The sequence below is a fragment of the Helianthus annuus genome, chromosome 3, assembly GCF_002127325.2.
Source record: "Helianthus annuus cultivar XRQ/B chromosome 3, HanXRQr2.0-SUNRISE, whole genome shotgun sequence".
Classification (NCBI taxonomy): Eukaryota; Viridiplantae; Streptophyta; class Magnoliopsida; order Asterales; family Asteraceae; genus Helianthus; species Helianthus annuus.
In genome coordinates this window covers 64,421,755-64,431,774 of record NC_035435.2, presented here as the reverse complement: position 1 = coordinate 64,431,774, position 10,020 = coordinate 64,421,755, and positions in this window count along the sequence as shown.

Below are 10,020 nucleotides of genomic sequence, written 5' to 3'. Positions count from 1 at the left end.
ATCAAGTGACAACTCGAGACAGACTTCAGGGACTCGAGACCAGCAAGGTCTCGACTTGATACCTCGTGATCTCGACTCGAGACTGGACTCGAGATCCCCTGAGGTTGCGACTCATGCCAATACCACTCGAGACCAGACGTTCATAACACGAGATCTCCTGGATGCGACTCGAGACCGCGTGTTCTCGAGTCGAGACCACCTTGTCTCGACTGGGCTACTTACCTTAGTTATTGGGCCACCATTTGTTTTGGTTTGGGCTGTCTGTTGACTGGACTATGTGTAAACTGTTACTGTTTAACTGTGCAATTATTAGAGCAGGCCCAGTAACGTGACATGTATGCTATGTGTTAGTTATGTGTAAAACCTACGTGATTTAACTGTATCCGAGCCTGACCCAAACTGGTAACCATGTTAGGACGTGGTGACCTGCGTGTTTGACCAAGTAAACTAATCTGCCGAGCAACCCAAGGTGAGTTCACAACTTTAAAGCATGCGTTCCCGGTGGTTGGGAAACGGAACTAAAAGCAACGCTATCCCCTTGTGAGGGATACAAACCTACTTTTCTCCCCTTATGCGGGACCTTTAGTTAATTACTATTTATATGGGATGCAACAAGCCATACTAAACGCAACTCTATCACTCAAGTCCCTACTACTTAATACCGATTAGTCGTCGGGGCTTGGCGAACGGGTTATTAGTTGATAGCGCTATTTAGGTCTTACCAGCCTCCCACCGTGCCCGTGTATGGGATCGGGAGTGAACTAATAGACTCTGGCAATCCGTCAATGATGATAGAACATTGACAAACGGGGCACTTTACGGAAACGTACGGTCACATGAGTATTCGGTATTGGAAAACCAGTTTAGTAGCTTACTTACGGGGTAGCTCCCCTTGGCATAATATAAATGAGTAAATTAACTAGTGAAACAAGTTTTTGGAATTAAAAACTAGACAAACTCGTGAACTCGCCAACATTATGTTGATACCCTACTGCATGCTTTGCAGGTACCCAGTGACTCAGGAGCTTGCGGCTTGGGGATGTGTAGTGGTCATCTTAACCCGTGTGTGGGGTTCTTTAATAAACTTAAACCACAAACTTTGTTTGAACTGTTTTGGCTATGCTTCCGCTATTTACCTAAACTACTATTTGAACTTACCACTTTTGAACTTGATTATAATATTTGCTAACCTTGTGGTTGGTGAGTATCATTTATGTTATCAATTAAATTGCTCAATATAATTGGTGGCTGGATCCTGGTCATTAACGCCCCCAAGCGGTGGTACTCCGCATGTGGATTTTGGGGGTGTGACAAATTGGTATCAGAGCCATTGGTTATAGTGAACATGGTTTAAAATGGGAATCTTTTGAGAAAAACCAAACTATAACCCTGACTCGTGACGACACTACACTCCAAGTGCAAGACTCAACCCATTAGACCTCATGGCTCGGACCAGTGTTTACTTGCTTGCTTGCTTTATGCCTTATGTTCTGCTATACGTACTAGTTTGCCTAGTTAGATAGATACACCTCCCTCTTCTATCTCATTCTCGCTATATTACGACATCACACTCATACTATGTTTTCTGGTTATGAAAACAATGAGTGGACGTGGAAGAGGAAACGTTAACATGACTCAGGCTCAGTTCACTAACCTGATCAACACGGTGGCTGCAGCTTTCGCAGCTCACCCTGGAGGTAAACTCGTTATTTTGGGATGTTTTGATCCTACCGCCGCATCGTCTTTTCACCCCTAAACCTATTTCGCTTCACTTCTTACAACAGGTCAGCATGCGCCTGTGCAACCACGTGTTTGTACTTTCAAGACCTTCATGGATTGCAAGCCTCTCCCTTTCAATGGCACTGAGGGTGCCATAGGTCTTCTGCACTGGATCGAGAAGGTCGAAGCTGTCTTTGCTGTCTGCGAGTGTCCCCCTGGTAATTGGGTGAAGTTTGCTACTGGTACGCTTGAAGGAAACGCGCTTTCCTGGTGGAAGGCGCAAATTCAGATGCTTGGTTTGGAAACTGCTAATGCTACTGCATGGGAAGATTTCAAGGACATGATCAAAGAAGAGTACTGTCACAGGGATGACATCCACAAACTCAAAAACGAGTACTTTGAGCTTAAGATGGTTGGGTCAGAGATTGAGACCTACACCAAATTGTCCAACGATTATGCTGCCCTTTGCCCAAACATGTCTCGACCTATGTACCGAAGGATCGAATTGTACATCAAGGGTTTGGCCCCAGAAATTCGAAGCCATGTGGCCTCAGCCAACCTTAATACCATTCAGCCAGTCGTCCGTCTTGCTCACAAACTCACTGATCAGGCTGTGGAACAGGGCAAGTTGCCCAAAAGGATCAGTGCTACTAATGGAACTTCTGGTGATAACAAGCGTAAGTGGGAAGGAAACCAAAGCAAGGATGCTAACCCCACTCAGGCCCCGACCCAGCAAAGGAAAACTGAAAACAACAAGGGCCCTCAGCAACAGGGTGGCTATCGAGGGAACCACCCTAAGTGCAACAAGTGTAACCGACACCACAGTGGACCATGTGGCAAAAGTTAGTGTCAGCGATGCAACAAGATGGGGCATGAAGCCAAAGACTGCAGGAGCCAGCTTCCAGCTAGGCAGAATCAGCAACAACCACAACAGCAGCAAGGAAACAACCGTGGATGCTACAAATGTGTAGCAACGGGGCACATGCGAAGGGATTGCCCTGAACTGAACCAGAACCGCAACAACAACAACCAGGGAGATGGAAACAACGATAAAAACCACAACAATGCTGGGAATGGTGCAAGAGGAAGAGCTTTTGTGATTGGAGCTGGAGAAGCAAGGAATGACCCTAACGTCGTGGCGGGTAAGTTCCTACTCGATGATCGTTATGTTTCTGTATTATTTGATTCTGGAGCCGATGCTAGTTATGTATCCCTACATATTAGTAAGAAGCTTAAGCACCCGCCTGCGTTATTAAGTTCTAAGCAAATCGTCGAGTTAGCTAATGGTAGAAACATCGAGGCCTCACATGTGATCAACAACTGCAAGCTAGCATTGTCTGGTCAGACGTTTAGCATCGATCTTTTCCCTATCGATCTTGGAAGCTTCGACGTCATCATTGGTATGGATTGGTTATCCAAACATCGCGCTGAAATCCTCTGTCAAGAGAAAACGGTTCGCATTCCCCGCCGATCTGGCAAACCCCTCACCGTTCAAGGTGACAAAGGCGGAGAAGCCACAGGCATCATCTCGTTCTTAAAGGCCAAGAAGTGTTTACGAAATGGCACACCGCTATCTTAGCACTCGTCACCGACACACAGGAAAAGGAAAAGAGGATTGAAGATTTTCCAGTGGTACGCGACTACCCCGAGGTATTCCCTGAAGAACTACCTGGACTCCCTCCCCATCCTCAGGTCGAGTTCCAAATCGAGCTAACTCCCGGAGCAGCACCAATAGCTCGAGCGCCTTATCGACTAGCCCCTGCAGAACTGAAGGAACTTTCTATGCAACTACAAGAACTATTGGATAAAGGATTTATCCGTCCTAGTTCGTCGCCCTGGGGAGCACCAGTGCTCTTTGTTAAGAAGAAGGATGGCACATTCCGAATGTGCATCGACTATCGTGAGCTAAACAAGGTTACCATCAAGAATCGCTACCCTCTCGCACGTATCGACAATCTATTCGATCAGTTGCAAGGATCGAGCTACTACTCTAAGATCGACCTGCGATCAGGATATCATCAGCTGAGAGTCCGTAATGAAGATATCTCCAAAACTGCATTCAGAACTCGTTATGGTCATTACGAATTCCTCGTCATGCCCTTTGGAATGACAAACGCGCCTGCAGTTTTCATGGATCTCATGAACCAAGTGTGCAAGCCATACCTCGACAAGTTCGTCATTGTGTTTATCGACGACATCCTGATCTACTCGAAAAGTCAGGAGGAGCATGAACAACATTTGCGTCTTATTCTCGAACTCCTTCGCAATGAGCAACTGTACGCCAAATTCTCGAAATGCGACTTCTGGCTTCGAGAAGTCCATTTCCTTGGACACGTGGTCAATAAAGACGGAATTCACGTCGACCCAGCTAAGATCGACTCTATAAAGAATTGGCCTACGCCTAAGACTCCGACCGAAGTCCGCCAATTCATGGGAATGGCAGGATACTATCGTAGATTTATCAAGGGATTCTCAAAGATTGCTCAACCCCTCACGACTCTCACTCAGAAGGGTATTGCTTACATATGGAATGAAGCTCAGGAGTCCGCTTTTCAAAAGCTAAAGGATAACCTCTGTAGTGCTCCTATCCTCTCGTTACCTGAAGGCACCGACGACTTTGTGGTTTACTGCGATGCGTCTATTCATGGGCTCGGTTGCGTGTTAATGCAACGCGAGAAAGTTATTGCTTACGCTTCTCGACAACTTAAGACTCACGAAAGGAACTACACTACGCACGACTTGGAACTGGGAGCAGTGGTTTTTGCTCTTAAGATATGGAGACATTACCTGTACGGTACCCGGTGCACCATTTACACCGATCACAGGAGTCTCGAGCGTATCTTCAAGCAAAAGGAGTTAAACGTGCGACAACGTCGATGGGTCGAACTCTTGAATGATTACGAATGCGCCATCAAGTACCATCCGGGCAAGGCCAATGTCGTGGCAGACGCCCTCAGCCGAAAGGACACTGCACCTAAGCGCGTGCGAGCGCTACAATTTACTATCCAGTCTAACCTCCCTACTCAGATTCGAAATGCTCAGGTTGAAGCATTGAAACCAGAGAACATCAGGGCTGAGTCCCTGCGAGGATCGAGGCAACGGTTAAAACAAAAAGGAGACGGCGCTTACTATGTAACCGGGCGCATATGGGTTCCTCTCTATGGAAAGTTACACGAGCTCGTGATGGACGAAGCCCATAAGTCTCACTACTCAGTACATCCTGGTTCAGATAAGATGTACCACGACATAAAGACTACATATTGGTGGCCTGGCATGAAAGCCCACATAGCAGCATATGTCAGCAAATGTTTGACTTGTGCAAGAGTCAAGACTGAGTATCAGAAACCAGCGGGCCTACTCCAACAACCAGAAATCCCGAAATGGAAATGGGAGCATATTTCCATGGATTTCGTTACTGGCCTACCTAGATCCCAACGAGGAAATGACACTATTTGGGTGATAATAGATCGATTTGCCAAGTCTGCACACTTCTTGGCTATCAAAGAAACAGATAAGTTCTCTACCTTGGCAGACATTTACTTAAAGGAAGTAGTATCAAGGCACGGGGTGCCAACCTCCATTATTTCCGATCGAGACGCACGTTTTACTTCGGAGTTGTGGCAGGCTATGCACAAATCCGTTGGGCTCACGTTTAGACATGGGCACTGCTTATCATCCACAAACGGAGGGGCAGTCTGAACACACCATCAAAACCCTGGAAGACATGCTCAGAGCATGTGTGATCGATTTTGGCAAGATTTGGGAGAAGCACCTACCGCTAGTAGAGTTCTCGTATAATAACAACTACCACACCAGCATTCAGGCAGCACCTTTTGAGGCATTGTACGGTCGTAAATGCCGATCACCTCTTTGCTGGGCGGAAGTTGGTGACAGCCAGATCACAGGCCCAGAACTGGTGGTGGACACAATGGAGAAGATTGCCCAGATCAGACAACGCATGGCGGCAGCTCATGACCGTCAGAAAAGTTATGCTGATAAGCGTAGGAAACCACTAGAATTCCAGGTCGGTGACCGGGTTCTACTTAAAGTCTCACCCTGGAAGGGTGTGATTCGTTTTGGCAAACGGGGCAAGCTGAATCCGTGGTATGTCAGACCATTCGAAATTACCGAGAAAATCGGTAAGGTTGCTTATAGATTGAATCTGCCTGAAGAGCTCAGTGCGGTGCACAACGTCTTCCATGTATATAATCTGAAGAAGTGTCTGTCAGATGAAACACTCGTAATCCCTTACAAGGAACTCACTTTTGACGAACAGCTACACTTTACTGAGGAACCGATTGAGATCACGGATCGAGAAATCAAAACCCTCAAACGTAGCCAGATACCTCTCGTGCGATTCCGATGGAACTCGCGACGTGGCCCAGAGTTTACCTGGGAGCGGGAAGACCAGATGAAGCACAAGTATCCCCAGTTGTTCCCAAATGAAACCCCCAGCACTGAAGCTACGACCGAATTTCGGGACGAAATTCCAAACCAACGGGGGGATGATGTGACACCCCGTTGAAACGCTCTCACTCATACTAGCTTGTCAGTGGATGCCTTAACTTTCGGGATGAAAGTTCTTAAAACTTGGGGATAATGTGACACTCTAGGTTTTCCCGAGCAAATATCTTGTAATAACATTGTGTGTATATACGTTATTAAATGAAAGTTGCGTGTTATCTTGATGTTCTATGTGATCCTTTTACTAAGTATGTATATGTAGTATATATGTATGTAGTGGGCCGAGACCGCGAAACCCGACTCGAGACCGGTGGTATCGAGTGAACAGTTAATGGTTGGGCCGGTTGGGCCACAAACCCGATGAACCCCACTCGAGACGAGTATAAAACCCAAAGCCCACTCACACTCTCCTTTACACTTTCCCCCATTTTACCCTCACTCTCACACACTCTCCTACTCTTTCTCTCTATCACTAAAACCCTAAGGTTCTACCATCATCCTCCTCCCTTCTACTCGGAACCAACCGGCAACAAAAAGGGCCTTCGGATCGGCTTGAAATCATCACTCAGGGACTCCACCTTATCACTTTCTTGCACACCTTTTGAGTTGCACAACAACCGGTTAGTGTTTCTTGTCAAACACATGAAAATGTATGATGAAAGTGTTGAGTGGTGATTGTGTAGGAAGATGTTACTCACGGTTTATGAATTATATGCTTAAAAATGTGCGTTTGTATGAAGGAATAGGTAGCATAATAAGTGTTTGCGGTTTTGAATGTTCAATGGATGAATGTTGATAATAAATCATATACAAGCATGTTTTTGTATTGATTGGTTACACTAGAGTTAATAGTCGATGATGATGGAACTGTTTGATTTACTATGTGCAAAGTGATAAAAACCTGTTTGAATATAATAGGAAATATTTGAATATGTGAAGAACATGTTTGAATGTGACTTAAATATTTGAAAAATGGTGTATTTGATCTGTTTTGAAACAATGATTAGACAATAAAACATGTTTGTGCAATTTAATTGGATAGTACACCAAATCATAAAAATGAAATTCTATTGGATAGTACAATGCTGGCAGGTGTTCTAGAATCAGTAGGGATGCGAGTCGAGACCCCTGGTTTCGACTCAAGACCATCAAGTGACAACTCGATACAGACTTCAGGGACTCGAGACCAGCAAGGTCTCGACTTGAGACCTCGTGATCTCGACTCGAGACTGGACTCGAGATCCCCTGAGGTTGCGACTCATGCCAATACCACTCGAGACCAGACGTTCATAACTCGAGATCTCCTGGTTACGACTCGAGACCACGTGTTCTCGAGTCGAGACCACCTTGTCTCGACTGGGCTACGTACCTTAGTTATTGGGCCACCATTTATTTTGGTTTGGGCTGTCTGTTGACTGGACTATGTGTAAACTGTTACTGTTTAACTGTGCAATTATTAGAGCAGGCACAGTAACGTGACATGTATGCTATGTGTTAGTTATGTGTAAAACCTACGTGATTTAACTGTATCCGAGCCTGACCCAAACTGGTAACCATGTTAGGACGTGGTGACCAGCGTGTTTGACCAAGTAAACTAATCTGCCGAGCAACCCAAGGTGAGTTCACAACTTTAAAGCATGCGTTCCCGGTGGTTGGGAAACGGAACTAAAAGCAACGCTATCCCCTTGTGAGGGATACAAACCTACTTTTCTCCCCTTATGCGGGACCTTTAGTTAATTACTATTTATATGGGATGCGACAAGCCATTCTAAACGCAACTCTATCACTCAAGTCCCTACTACTTAATACCGATTAGTCGTCGGGGCCTGGCGAACGGGTTATTAGTTGATAGCGCTATTTAGGTCTTACCAGCCTCACACCGTGCCCGTGTATGGGATCGGGAGTGAACTAATAGACTCTGGAAATCCGTCAATGATGATAGAACATTGACAAATGGGCCACTTTACGGAAACGTACGGTCACATGAGTATTCGGTATTGGAAAACCAGTTTAGTAGCTTACTTAAGGGGTAGCTCCCCTTGGCATAATATAAATGAGTAAATTAACTAGTGAAACAAGTTTTTGGAATTAAAAACTAGACAAACTCGTGAACTCGCCAACATTATGTTGATACCCTACTGCATGCTTTGCAGGTACCCAGTGACTCAGGAGCTTGCGGCTTGGGGATGTGTAGTGGTCGTCTTAACCCGTGTGTGGGGTTCTTTAATAAACTTAAACCACGAACTTTGTTTGAACTGTTTTGCCTATGCTTCCACTGTTTACCTAAACTACTATTTGAACTTACCACTTTTGAACTTGATTATAATATTTGCTAACCTTGTGGTTGGTGAGTATCATTTATGTTATCACTTAAATTGCTCAGTATAATTGGTGGCTGGATCCTGGTCAGTCACGCCCCCAAGCGGTGGTACTCCGCATGTGGATTTTGGGGGTGTGACAATTACTATGTATCTCATTACTAAACTCCCGCGCACAAAGAAAGGTCACGATGCCATCTGGGTAGTTGTTGATCGGCTTACTAAGTCGGCGCATTTCTTGCCAATCCGTGAGGATTTTCCTGCTGACAAACTTGCTAAAATCTATGTGGATGAAATTGTAGCTCGACATGGTGTTCCTTTGAACATCATTTCTGACAGAGATGCTCGTTTCACTTCTCATTTTTGGAGAACCATGCAATCTGCTATGGGGACCCAACTTAATCTGAGCACAGCTTATCATCCGCAAACGGATGGTCAATCTGAAAGAACAATCCAGACTCTGGAGGATATGCTTAGAGCTTGTGTGATCGATTTTGGTGGTAGTTGGGATACACATCTTCCATTGATTGAATTCTCCTACAACAACAGTTATCACTCCAGCATCAACATGGCTCCTTTCGAAGCTCTCTATGGTCGAAGATGTCGTTCACCAGTCTGCTGGAATGAGATCGGCGAGGCTCAACTTACTGGACCTGCCCTCATTTTAGAGACAACAGATAAGGTAAAGAAAGTTCGTGATAACCTCCAGACAGCTAGAAGCCGTCAAAAGAGTTACGCGGACCTAAAACGCAAGCCCTTGGATTTTCAAGTCGGTGATCGTGTATTACTTAAGGTCTCACCTTGGAAAGGTGTGATCAGATTTGGAAAGAAAGGAAAACTTGCACCTAGATACGTTGGACCATTCAAGATCGTCGAAAGAATCGGTAAGGTAGCCTACAGACTTGAGTTACCTCCTGAACTTGGAAATGTTCATCCAACCTTTCACGTGTCCAATCTCAAGAGGTGTTTAGCTAATGAGAACCTCCACATACTGCTTGACGAAATTCGTGTTGATAAAACACTGAAATTTGTTGAGAAACCGGTGTAAATTATGGAACGTGAAGTCAAGTGGCTTAAACGCAAGCGCATTCCTTTGTTCAAGGTTCGCTGGGAATCTAAACGTGGACCCGAGTTTACTTGGGAACGCGAAGATCAAATGAGGGCGAAGTATCCGCATCTTTTTCCACGAGTTTCCTCTAAATAAATTTCGGGACGAAATTTCCACAAGTAGGGGAGACTGTAACATTTGTGCTTGAAATCATTGTGAACAGTTCAGTTATCAAAAAAAACAATGTTATTTGATCCCAATGTTTGTTTGGTTGTGTTTTACATTTTTCATGTTTTGACTTTTGTTCGATTTTAAACTCTACATCGCTTTCTGGAGAGAATTATACGCAAACTGGTGCGTAAATGTACTCAGTTTAATGCGACAAATACTCTGGAACATCAACATATACTCAACATACCATAAATAACCTTTACATAACTTAGAACTAAGTTTTGAAGGCTTTGGTATGGC